Below are 13,138 nucleotides of genomic sequence, written 5' to 3'. Positions count from 1 at the left end.
GTCTCTGTGTCCTGCTATCCACAACTGTAAAGGGGATAATAACCAGCACCTACCTCACCAGGCTGTTGGGAGGATAAAAGAAATCATGACACAAAGTGCCTTCCACGACCTGGCCTCGCTGGGCAGCAACCAGAAAAGGAAGCCAAGATGTTCCACCAATTAACTGAAGGCACTCCAGTCATGCTAATGAGGCCCTACTACGTGTCAGCCACTCTAAGTGCTGCTTTTCTTACAGTATCCCAGGCAAGCCTCAGGATTCTGACAGACAATTAACATAAAACAACATGATAGTTTGTAGCCCTCCAGCCAGAGAAGCAGCTCTCCTCAGGCCACACAGATTTTGGTACCAGGATTCCACGATTAAGGTCTGTGCGCTTTCTCTGATCAAAAAAGGCTCAAGGACAAGTGCAGGAGAACTTTGGTTCTAGAAAAACAGCCCCAACCCCATAAATTGCCATGGTCTCTTTTTTCTCAGCTTCTCAGAGAATTTTTATAGATAATAGTTTTCTAAAACTGGAAACTCTTGTTAACAATATCACCAAGTATAGATAGATTGGGGAAGTAGAAATGAGAATATTAAGCAGCTTGAGAACGAAATAATGAATATTCATTATCAGAGCAACTTGAGGACCACATACCCTCTCAGCTCAAACTTGCCTTGCTTCACCTGGGAGGGGAAGAGATATCCAGTCAGATTCTTCAATGTTTGTCAAAATTTCCTGGTAAAATGGCAGGATGTCTAACCTAGTTTAAAAAAAAAAAAAGAAAGAAAGAAAGAAAAGAGTTGGTTTGGAATACAAACTGCAAAAGAACAAGTACACTTTTATCCACATTTATACAGAGATTTTTAAAATGTTTACTTGTAATATGATTAGTGTTTGAAAAGATTTATCTAGTATAAAAATAGTTTTAAAGTTGTAAAAAATGTTTTAAATAAATAAGAGGCTCTGAGAACCATCTAGCATTTACAACATTGTTAGTACTGACTGAAGTGTCATTTTAGTAATGCTTCTAAAATTTCCTGCGTAAACCAGTGCCCTTATATGTCAATATAAACAGTTTCTCCATTGCAAACAGTATGTATTTTTGGCTCTTAACAAAGACAAATACCTCAAACAGGGGATTAGTATTAGCATTTCTTCAGCAAATGGTAAAAATTCATTATGACCTTCTCTTTTAATCTATCCCTACATAATCTACTTTATATTTGGACCCAAGAACATAGTGTAAGAATTTCCATGGTGGGGAGGGGAAAAGTGGCATTGTATTGTAAGTCAGAGAGATTTTTTTTTTCCATACAGGAATGGCTATCCTTCCTGTATGCAAAAATTAATAGAAAATATATTCTTTAAAACTTCACAGTTTTAAAACACATATCATCTATATGCAAATATATAGAGGACATTAATATTTTCTATTTTTTTCTCAAATTCAATTCTCATATCCTTTGATTTTGTATTTGTTACCACTCGGAATACCTAAGATTCTAAAATGCTGGCATTCTGAAACAACCGTTAGGAGAGTTGTTACATATTTAATTTCATGCTCCACTCAGCATAAAGCAGTTGTGAGACTACAGACCAAAGCAAATTAAGTGGCTTCTTAGATAATTTCCTGCTTAATTGAAAGCAGGTAGCTTTTTAAAAGTAATAATTGGCATTTGTTTCAAATGATTGTAAGGTTATTTCTTTTTTTAATACATGGTTGTAGGCTAACTTTCTACTGAGTCCAAGCACGGTGGGTTGGGAGCCCTCCCCGCCCAGAGTCTAAGGGACAGGAATGGGACTTGGTGCGGACAGCAAATAAGTGTAGCACTCCATGAAGGTATGTGGACATGGGGACATGGTGCAAGATGAGAAAAAAAAATACACACACACACACACACATATACGTACATACATATATTATCGTTGACACATATAATAGACTGGATTTCCTTGCTATCATTCTCCTTAGCTGTTAGCATTGGTTTAATGTTAGTAAGTGGTCTATGATGAGGTCGGTACCCCAGTTCATATCTAACAGGTCTTCCTCATTACAGTATAAAACTGGCCATCAGCTGTGATCCACTCTCGCTGCTGAAGACATAGTCCTAGCAGTGAACGTGAGCATACCAAGAAGGAAAGATGAAAGGAATGGGTTTGACATAAATGCCTATATAATAATGAGTATAACTATGGAGTTCTGTTTTGTCAGGAGTCAATTTTCAAACCTTTTCATATATATTGAACCTATTAAAAAGCTTTTAAATTACAAAAAAGAGAAAATGCTTTCTTAGTGCCTAGATTTAATAGAAAAACAGAGACACAGACAGAATGAGACACAGAAAAGGTATAAAATATACACTGAATTTTTACATTCATCAATTGCTGTGGTGATTCATGCAATAACAGCGACATCAGCACCCTAGAGCTATAGGACAAGGGTGATGAGATGCACTTTGGGTCTTTGCTAAAACTCTAATTTGTCTGCAGTCTCTTTAGGCCCTGTGTCTATTATCTGTGCTACTTTAGATCATTGCGCATAGTCTGACTGCACTTAGAACCACTAGCTAGGCAGTTACGGTGCAACGTATTAGCAAATCCATTTTTTTCAATACTTGTAACCATCCTGTAGTACTGAATGCTTAGCTCCCACTTTTGTAGAATTCCCAGGAACGTTTTTCTAGTTATTTGCAAAAGGTCCATGGATGGAAGGAAGGGAGGGAGGGAGGAAGAAAGGAAGGAAGTGGGGGAGAGAGAGTATGAGGCCGTAGGAGGGAAGGAGGGAGAGGGGAAATGAAGGAGAAAGAAAGAGAGGGAGAGCTGCCAGCAGAAGATCCTTGAGTGTGTCATTAGAGAGGCCCACCAGCTATTCCAATTTTCCATCTTCATGGCATAGAGTAAAACTACACTTCCCAACCTACTTGAAGGTGGGCATGGTGACATGCTTTGGTCATCAGAAGATGAGCTCAATAGATGTATATCACTGCCAAGCAGAAACCTTTCAGAGCCGATGTAGGATATACCTGCTTCCCCACTTTTTGTGGCACAGCACAGACAACCCTCCAGATGGTAGAGGCTCCATCAGTCTTACTCACATTTGGAAGAAAAAAACTTAGAAGAAAAAGACACAGAGCAGTGTCTTTAGCCAACACATGATGGACATGTAGCAGAAGCAAGAAATAAACCTTTGTTTCTCTAAGCAACTAAGATCTTACTTTAACATAACCTACACCATAACTAATAGACTGAGTGATGGAAAAGAAATAAGAGCTCCACTTATGGCAGTGATTACCATAAAGTCAAAATGAGAAACAAACAAACAAACAAACAAACAAAAAACAGAGATGGTATATGAGGATATGGAGTTCTACAAAGAATATGAAACTAAAAATTGAAATACTAGCAGTAGCTAACTGGTCTAGATGCTAAGAACAATACTAACAATCCTATCAGGTACCCCATAATGTAGACAGATGGTAAGGGGATATTAGTTTGAAATTGGGGAGGTTATTTTACCTCCTCTCTGCCACATTTTGGCATCCTTCCAACATTCCTTCCCTTGGAGCTCTGTAAGTTTTGAGGGATTCCTGAAGGAAAAATCAATAGGAGTTGCTTGACACCTAAAACGATGATACCTAAGTTTCTGGCCTGAGTATCTGAATTAATGGAGGTGCTGTTTAATGAGACGGAGAACACAGATGAGTGGGGGAATCTGGACATTTTGAGGTTGAAAAGCCAGTGACATATCCAAAGAGAGACATCCTGGGATAAGCAGAGACCCACTACATGAGTCTAGAGTTTAAGGGAGAGATTTGAGCTGAAGACATAAATTGGGATCTTCTACCTTTTTCTGACTCCTTTGAATTGGACAAGATTATCCAGGGTCAGCACACAAGGGAAGAAGAGGGCAAAACCTCAAATTACACCAACATTTAAGGAATAGGTAAAGAAAAGGAACTCTCCAAAGAGAATGGGAAAGTAAAGTGAAGTAGAAAGAATTTTACTTAATGAAACTGCTATGCCCTTCACTTATAACTATTCTCCTAGTTCTTTAATCCCTGCTATGGTTTTACTTCCTTCCCTACTCAATTAGACCACAATCACTTTTACCTTTATTCAGCAATGTCAACAGTCTTCCTTATTGACTTACACAACTGCCCTCTTGGATCAATAAAAAATAAAAAAATCCACGTTTCTATTTTCACCATGGTATCTTCCCCAGAACAATTTATCTGGCTAATACTGAGTCTGAGGTTAAAAGGCTTCCAGGGACTGCAGGCCCGGACAGTTTTCCTGGGGAATTCTACCAAACATTCAAAGAAGAAATAATACCCATTCTCCTAAAGCTATTTCAAAAGATAGAAACAGAAGGAAAGCTACCAAACTCATTCTATGAGGCCAATATTACCTTGATCCACAAACCAAGCAAAGACCCCATCAAAAAGGAGAATTACAGACCGATTTCCCTAATGAATATAGACGCCAAAATCCTCAACAAGATCCTGGCTAATAGAATCCAACAGTACATTAAAAGGATTATCCATCATGACCAAGTGGGATTCATCCCTGGGATGCAAGCGTGGTTCAACATTCGCATATCTATCAGTGTCTTAGATTTTATCCAGAAGGAAAAATTCAAAAATCATATGATTCTCTCAATAGATGCAGAAAAAGCATTTGACAAAATACAGCATCCTTTCCTGATTAAAACCCTTCAGGGGCGCCTGGGTGGCACAGCGGTTAAGCGTCTGCCTTCGGCTCAGGGCGTGATCNCAAGCATGGTTCAACACTCGCAAATCAATCAATGTGATACATCATATCAACAAGAAAAGACTCAAGAACCATATGATCCTCTCAATTGATGCAGAAAAAGCATTTGACAAAATACAGCATCCTTTCCTGATTAAAACCCTTCAGAGTGTAGGAATAGAGGGTACATTTCTCAATCTCATAAAAGCCATCTATGAAAAGCCTACTGCAAGCATTATTCTCAATGGGGAAAAGCTGGAAGCCTTTCCCTTAAGATCAGGAACACGACAAGGATGCCCACTCTCGCCACTATTATTCAACATAGTACTAGAAGTCCTTGCAACAGCAATCAGAAGACAAAAAGGGATCAAAGGTATCCAAATCGGCATCAAAGAAGTCAAAATGTCTCTCCTCGCAGATGACATGATACCCTATATGGAAAACCCAAAAGAATCCACTCCGAAACTATTAGAAGTTATAGAGCAATTCAGTAATGTGGCGGGACACAAAATCAATGCGCAGAAATCAGTTGCATTTCTATACACGAAAAATGAGACTGAAGAAAGAGAAATTAGGGAATCCGTCCCACTTACACCACTTAGCACCAAAAACCATACGTTACCTTGGAATTAACTTAACCAGAGACGTAAAGGATCTATATTCTAGAAACTATAAATCACTCTTGAAAGACATTGAGGNGTGCTGGGAAAATTGGACAGCTACATGCAAAAGAATGAAACTTGACCACTCTCTCACACCATACACAAAAATAAACTCCAAATGGATGAAAGACCTCAATGTGAGACAGGAATCCATCAAAATTCTAGAGGAGAACATAGGCAACAACTTCTATGACATCGGCCAGAGCAACCTTTTTCACGACACATCTCCAAAGGCAAGAGAAATAAAAGATAAAATGAACTTATGGGACTTTATCAGGATAAAGAGCTTCTGCACAGCCAAGGAAACAGTCAAAAAAACTAAGAGACAGCCCACGGAATGGGAGAATATATTTGCAAAGGACACCACAGATAAAGGACTGGTATCCAAGATCTACAAAGAACTTCTCAAACTCAATACACGAGAAACAAATAAACAAATCATAAAATGGGCAGAAGATATGAACAGACACTTTTCCAATGAAGACATACAAATGGCTAACAGACACATGAAAAAATGTTCAAAATCATTAGCCATCAGGGAAATTCAAATCAAAACCACACTGAGATACCACCTTACGCCAGTTAGAATGGCAAAGATAGACAAGGCAAGAAACAACAATTGTTGGAGAGGATGTGGAGAAAGGGGATCCCTCCTACATTGTTGGTGGGAATGCAAGTTGGTACAGCCACTCTGGAAAACAGTGTGGAGGTCCCTTAAAAAGTTAAAAATTGAACTACCCTATGACCCAGCCATTGCACTACTGGGTGTTTACCCCAAAGATACAGACGTAGTAAAGAGAAGGGCCATATGCACCCCAATGTTCATAGCTGCATTGTCCACAATAGCCAAATCATGGAAGGAGCCGAGATGCCCTTCAACAGATGACTGGATTAAGAAGCTGTGGTCCATATATACAATGGAATATTACTCAGCTATCAGAAAGAACGAATTCTCAACATTTGCTGCAACATGGACGGCACTGGAGGAGATAATGCTAAGTGAAATAAGTCAAGCAGAGAAAGACAATTATCATATGATTTCTCTCATCTATGGAACATAAGAACTGGGAAGATCGGTAGGGGAAGAAAGGGATAAAGAAAGGAGGGGTAATCAGAAGGGGGAATGAAGCATGAGAGACTATGGACTATGAGAAACAAACTGAGGGCTTCAGAGGGGAGGGGGGTGGGGGAATGGGATAGACTGGTGATGGGTAGTAAGGAAGGCACGTATTGCATGGTGCACTGGGTGTTATACGCAACTAATGAATCATCGAACTTTACATCAGAAACCAGGAATGTACTGTATGGTGACTAACATAATATAATAAAAAAACATTAAAATTAAAAAAAAAAAAGGTTTCCAGGGTCAGTCCTCTGATTCAAGAACCCAGCCCGAGTATTTAGCTTCTATAATCACTATATACAAGTGCTATATTGAGCATGACTGTGAGAAGAAAGACCTAATATTTAAACATATATTATTAGTTGATCTGGCTCTGTGATATATTTTTTACATATAAGCATATTTAATCTCAAAAAAACAGTGAATTAATTTTTATTGACTTTCAAAAAGCTAAGAAGCTAAGAAGCTTGCCAAAAATCTCATTATAATATATCTATTCTGCTTCCAAAAGGCTTAGCCATGCCACTAGGCTCAGCGGCCTTCCAAAGAATAAGAAGGTGTTGTTCCCTCCTTCAAAGTATTTTCGATGCTGGCCAAGAGAAAATGCACTTATGTTCAAATTATTTGAAAACAGTCCCAAACCTAACAGAAATAGAAACTGAGACCCCTTCATAACCTACAATGTTAAACAGATAGGCATAGCTCAGCGGTTCTCAACTCTGACTATATACTTTTTTAGAATCACCTATGCAGCTTTTAGAAAACATTAGGTCTTCTGTTTCCAGAAAGATGAACTAGAAGCACTTCTCTGTATTCCTCCCACTAAGTACAACTAAGAACTCTAGGCATTACATTAAAAAAAGTAAATATGAGAAGACTGAAGACGAGGCAAAGAGAAATAGGCAAAGCAGTTAGGGAGGTTGGCACCTAAGGAACGGTATGCAGTGCACTCCATGAGCTTTCTTTTTGCCTCAAATATCCCAGATGATGTGCTAGAAAGCTGGCAATCCAGAAATACCAGAAAGCGCAGACCAAAAAAAGCCTCAACAAAAGCCTGTTCTCTCTCAACAGAAGACAAGGGGGCATTGTAGCCAGGGAGAAAATGCTTAGACAGTCATGGCTTTACTCCAAATACCACAGAGAAAACTGTGGTTCCATCCCCACCCGAACCAGCAAAAACTGAGTGGAAGCTTAGACTTCTCTCCTTGCCAGGTACCCCAACACTCTTACCTGAGTGGTGTCAGAGAAGGAAAGTAGAGAGCCAAGACTCTCATCCCCACAAGACAATAGGGGGACGCCCCCCGCAATGGTGTCCATTGAGACTGTGTGAAGAGCCTGGACTCGCACTCCACTCAGAAGTAATTAAGTGTTCTTTCCTTCTTCCCTGGAGTGTTGTCAGAGACGGCTTACTGGAGGGTCACGACTTTCATCGCCACTCAGCAGGAACAAGACCACCCCAAGTTCACAATGTCAGTGGAAGCCATGTGGGGAACAGTAATGGAGCCCTCATGCCCAGCAGAGGCCTAGTGGGGAGCCAGAACTCCCAATGGAAGGCCCATTCCTTTCAGGGATCAACACAGGCATGGATTTCCACCCCTACCAGACAGCAACAAGGCAGCACCTTTTTCCCTCTCCCCCCACCCTACTTCCTCTGCCAGATCTCTGTAGAAGAGTTTCTAACACAGAAGCTCTAAGTAAGATCCAGAGTCTCAACATAATACCCCAAATATTCAAGTTTCAACAGAAAATCACTCTTCATAACAAGAATCAGAAAAATCTCAACTTGAATGAGAAAAGAAAATTGATAGACACCAACACTGTGATGACAGAGCTGTTGAAGTTATTGACCATAGATTTTGAAGCGCCATCATAAAAATGTTTAGTGAGCAATTATGAACATGCTTGAAACAAATAAATTACAGTGTCTCAGCAAAGAAAGCACAGATATAAAAAAGAACACAAAGAATATTGTAGAAATGGAAAATACGGTAATAAAAACCGAAACCAAACAAAACAGAAAACCCAATGGATGACCTCAACAGCAGAATGAAGGGACAAAAGAATCAATGATCTTGAACATAATAATACAAATTAGCCAATCTGGAAGATAGAGAGAAAACAGACTTTTTAAAAATGAGTTGAGCCTCAGAGACTGGTAGTACAATAACAGGGCACCTAACATTCACATCCTTGGAGACCAGGAAGGAGAAGAGAAAGAGGATGTCGCTGAAAATGTATTTTAAAAAGATAATGGCTGAAAAATCCCCCAATTTGGCAAAAGGCAATAACAAACAGATTCATAAAGGTAAGTGAATGACAAGAGGGATAAACCCAGAGAAATCCACACCAATGCCCATTATGGACAAATTTCTGAAATCTAAGGAAAAAAAATAAATTTTTAAAGCATCGAGGAAAAAGCAACATCTTATTTACAGAGGAAGAATAACCAAAATGACAGCAGATTTCTCATCCAAAATCATGGAGGCCAGAAGAAAGTGGTACAATATTTTTCAAGTCTTCAAAGAAAAGAACTGTCAAACCCAGAATTTTATATTCACCAAAAATGTCCTTCAGGAATGAAGGGTAAATCCAGGCATTCTCAGAGGAAGGTAAACTAAGATCATTTGTCACAGCAGACCTACCCTAAAAGAATGGCTGAAGAATTTTCTAAACAGAAAGGGAATGATAAAAGAAGGAATCTTGGAATGTCAGAAAGAAAGAAAAAGCAACAGAAATAATAAAAACATAGATAAGTGCATTAGGTTTTCTTTCCCCACTTGAGTTTTCTAAAAAATATTTGACTATTGAGCCAAAAATTATAACACTACCTTACACGGTTCTAAATGTATACAGGAAATACTTAAGAAATTATATTGCAAGTGGAGGAAGTTAAAAAGATATTAAAGAGAAGGAAATTTCAGCATATCACTTGAATTGGTAAACTGTTAATACCAGTAGACTGTTTTAAGTTATGTACATATAATGCAATTCTAGAGCAACCACTAAAAATGCTATACGAAGAGATACACTCAAAAACGCTATAGATAAAATCAAATAGGCATTTTTAAAGCTCAAGTATCCTGCAGGAAAGCAAGAAAAAGAGAGCAGATAAATGAGAGAACAAACGTAAAACATAAATAAGATTGCAGACTTGTCATAAAACATCAATAATTACATTTAATATAATTGTAAATTAATGTAATTTAATGTAAAATACACCAACTAAGGAAACAAGATCAACAGAAAGGATAAACAACAAAAGAAATGACCCAAAGATATGCTGTTTAAATATACTGATACAGGTAGGATGAAAGTAAGGATGGAAAAAGATATACCATGCAAGCATTAATCAAAAATGAGTAAAAAAGCTGGTTATATTAACATTAGAAAAACTACCATTCAAAGCAGGAAAAATTGTAAGGGACAAAGAGAGACAGGACATTGCATAATAATAAAAGGGTTGATTAACCAAGAAGACATAGTGATTCTAAATGGTATGCACCAAATAACAGAGTTGCAAAATATGTGAACAAAAATTGATAGAACTGAAAGGAGAAATAGGCAAGTTCACAATTACAGTTGGGACTTCAACATTCCTCTCTCAAACACTGATTGAACTAGACAGAAAATCAGCAAAGGTATCAACGAACACAACACCACCATCATCCAACAGAAGCTAACTGACAATCTGCCCAGCAAGAGCAACATTCTTTTCAAGTAACCACAGAACATACATGAGGTTACATCAGATTCTGGGCTGTGAAACAAACCTCAAGGAATTTAAAGAATTAAATCAAACAGAATGTATCCTCTGATAAGAATGAAGCCAAAGTAGACAACACTAGCAGAAAGATAATGGGAAAATAAACCAACACCTGGAAACCAAACAACACCCTTCTAAATAACCCAAGGGTCAAAGAGGAAGTCTCAATAAAAATTGAAAAACACACTGAACTGAGTGAAAGTGAAAATACAACATATTAAAATTTATGGGATGCAGCAGAAACAGTGCTGAGAGGAAAACTCATAGTACTGATAACTTATTAGAAGGCAGAAAGATTCTCAAAAATCTGAGATCGTATCTAAAGAACCTAGAAAAGAAAGAGAAAAAATAAGCCCAAAGCAAGGAGAGGGAAGAAATAATAATGGTAAGAGTAGAAATCCATGAAACTGAAGGCAGAAAAATAGAGAAAATTAGTGAAACAAAAAGTTCTTTGAAACAAAAAACAATAAAATTGACAAATCTCTGGCAAGGCTAACAAAGATAAAAGAGATAGGACACAAATTAATAATATTAGGAATGAAAGAGTAATATACATCAAAGAATAGTAAGAGAATACTACACACATGAAATTGACAACTCAGGTAAAATGAACCATTTCCTCAAAAAGCACCACCAATCCCAACTCCCACCATATAAAATAGATATTATGAATAGCCCCATACCTATTAAGTAAATTGGATGTGTAATTTTCAAGTTCTAGGGGGGAAAATCTCCAGCCAACATTGTTTCATCACAAAATTCTACCAAACATTAAAAAAAAAAAATTAACACCAATTACCATGCACTTTCTTCCCTACAATAGAAAAGGCAGAACACTTCCAATTAATTTTAGGAAGCCATTATTATCCTGACACCCAAACCAGACAAATACAGTCCCCCCCGCAAAAAAAAAAAAAAGAAAAAAATACAACTATAGTCTAATATCTCTCATGAAATAAATGCAGCAATCCTTGACAAAATATTAGCAAAAAGATTTTAGCACTATGTCAGCTCAGAATTATATACCGTGACCTAGTAGGGGTATTTATTCCTGGCATACAAGGATGGTTCAAGATTTGTAAATCAATCAGTATAATCTACCATGTTTATAGGCTAACGAAGAAAAGTCACATAATCCTATCAACTGACGCAGAAAAAGTTCTTGACAAAATTCAATATCAATTCATGATAAAAACTCTCAGAACACTAGGAATAAGGGGAACTTCCTCAAACTGATTTTAAAAAATTAAAAATAAACCTATAACGAACACTGTACTTAATAATGAAGAACTGAATGCCTTCCCTCTAAGATCAGGAATAAAGCAAGTATGTTCCATTTCACCATTGCTACTCAACATAGTACTGGAAGTTCTAGCAAGCACAATGAAACAAGAAAAGGAAATAAAACAAAGAACTAAAACCCCCTATTTGGGGCGCCTGGGTGGCTCAGTTGGTTGAGGTCTGCCTTTGGCTTAGATCATGATCCCAGCATCCTGGGATCGAATCCCACACTGGGCTCTCTGCTCAGCGGGGAGTCAGCTTCTCCCTCCTCCTCTACAGCAACCTCTGCTTGTGCTTGCTCTCTCTGTCAAATAAATAAATAAAATCTTTAAAGAAAAAAAAAAGTAGATGCTGAGGCCACACCCCAGAGCAAGTAAATAAGAATTTCTAGGGAAGGAACCTAGCCACCAGTATTATTTCAAAGTTCATGGGTTAATCCCAAAGTGTGGCCAGGACTGGGAACCACTAGCAGCTAGTGAGATTACTGAAACTACAAGTGAGCAGCCACCTGTAAGTCTAGTGGGGGAAATGAAGGGGACAACTAAATATGCGATCTATTTTAAGTCTCTTGAGGGTTTTTTTTTCCACCCTAATGATGAAACCTGGCATTTAAGTTGAATCCAAATAATGTGGATGGGATAATCAGTTATCTATTATGTTATAGACCATTTTAGACAAAAATGCCAAACCCGATAGACTGTTCTTTGGATTCTAAAGCATTTGGTACCAATGTTATAATTTTAAAACGCTAAGGAGCAATTACAATCACATTTAAATATGCAGCAATTTTAGAAAATTAATGTTTCACGGAGTCCTCGTTTTTGATGGATAACAAAATGAGTTCGAGGGTTTTTTTTTTTTAATTTTTTTAACAAATTGCTGAGGATTACCAACTGTAACCCTGGGGAACATATGACAAGTAATAAGTATTTCCTATCTTGACCATGAATTCTAATATATTAGCTATTTTTATTAATGATCGTCAACCATTGCCTAGTGGCTCTCTGTAATGAACTATTTGAGAAGTGTGTTGAAGACATAGAATCCAAGGTTTATTATGAGCCAATAAATGACAACCTGACCAACTAAACGCCTTGTGCCCTTACGCCATCATCAAAAGATACTCACTGTGCATCTATTCAGCCAGGCCAGATTTAAAGTTTTTAGGAAAGTGTCCTCTGCCTTTAAAGGCTTTAAAATCTGTTTGAGGACTAGACGAAATATATAAACTTAAATAATAAAGCAAAGAAGGATATGCTGAAATCTGAACTAATAGAAAGTAGAAAAGGGCCAAAGTGCTTTTCACTGGAGGTATTTTTATAAGAGGTGGGAAGGGAGTTTACATATTCTGGGCTCATTCATCCTGCAGATAAGCAGCTTCAACAATGCAGATTTATCCTATCCATGGGAGGGTTGCCCTTAGCTCTCACTTGTGGAATTAGTTCCGAAAAGGCAGCTGTTTTGAAACAGGTGGTTTGGCCAAAAAAGTGAAATGAGGCATAGGGAATCATCTCCCACCCAACTCTGGTCAACAGTTATGTCTTCTCCGCCCCCCCCCCCCCCCCCCCCCCCCCCC

The 13,138-nt window shown here is 38.0% G+C and overlaps 1 long non-coding RNA gene across 1 annotated transcript in view; it reads right to left on the bottom strand.

Annotated features, from left to right (window-relative positions):
* Positions 1–620: 620 nt before the first annotated feature.
* LOC117802274 overlaps positions 621–13,138 on the bottom strand; it is a 42,962-nt gene continuing 30,444 nt past the window's right edge. The window contains exon 3 of the long non-coding RNA XR_004625365.1: positions 621–744. This is a non-coding gene — a long non-coding RNA (uncharacterized LOC117802274). The remainder of the gene's footprint in view (positions 745–13,138) is intronic.

The sequence above is a fragment of the Ailuropoda melanoleuca genome, chromosome 5, assembly GCF_002007445.2.
Source record: "Ailuropoda melanoleuca isolate Jingjing chromosome 5, ASM200744v2, whole genome shotgun sequence".
Lineage (NCBI taxonomy): Eukaryota > Metazoa > Chordata > Mammalia > Carnivora > Ursidae > Ailuropoda > Ailuropoda melanoleuca.
This window is presented reverse-complemented; position numbering and strand designations above follow the sequence as displayed.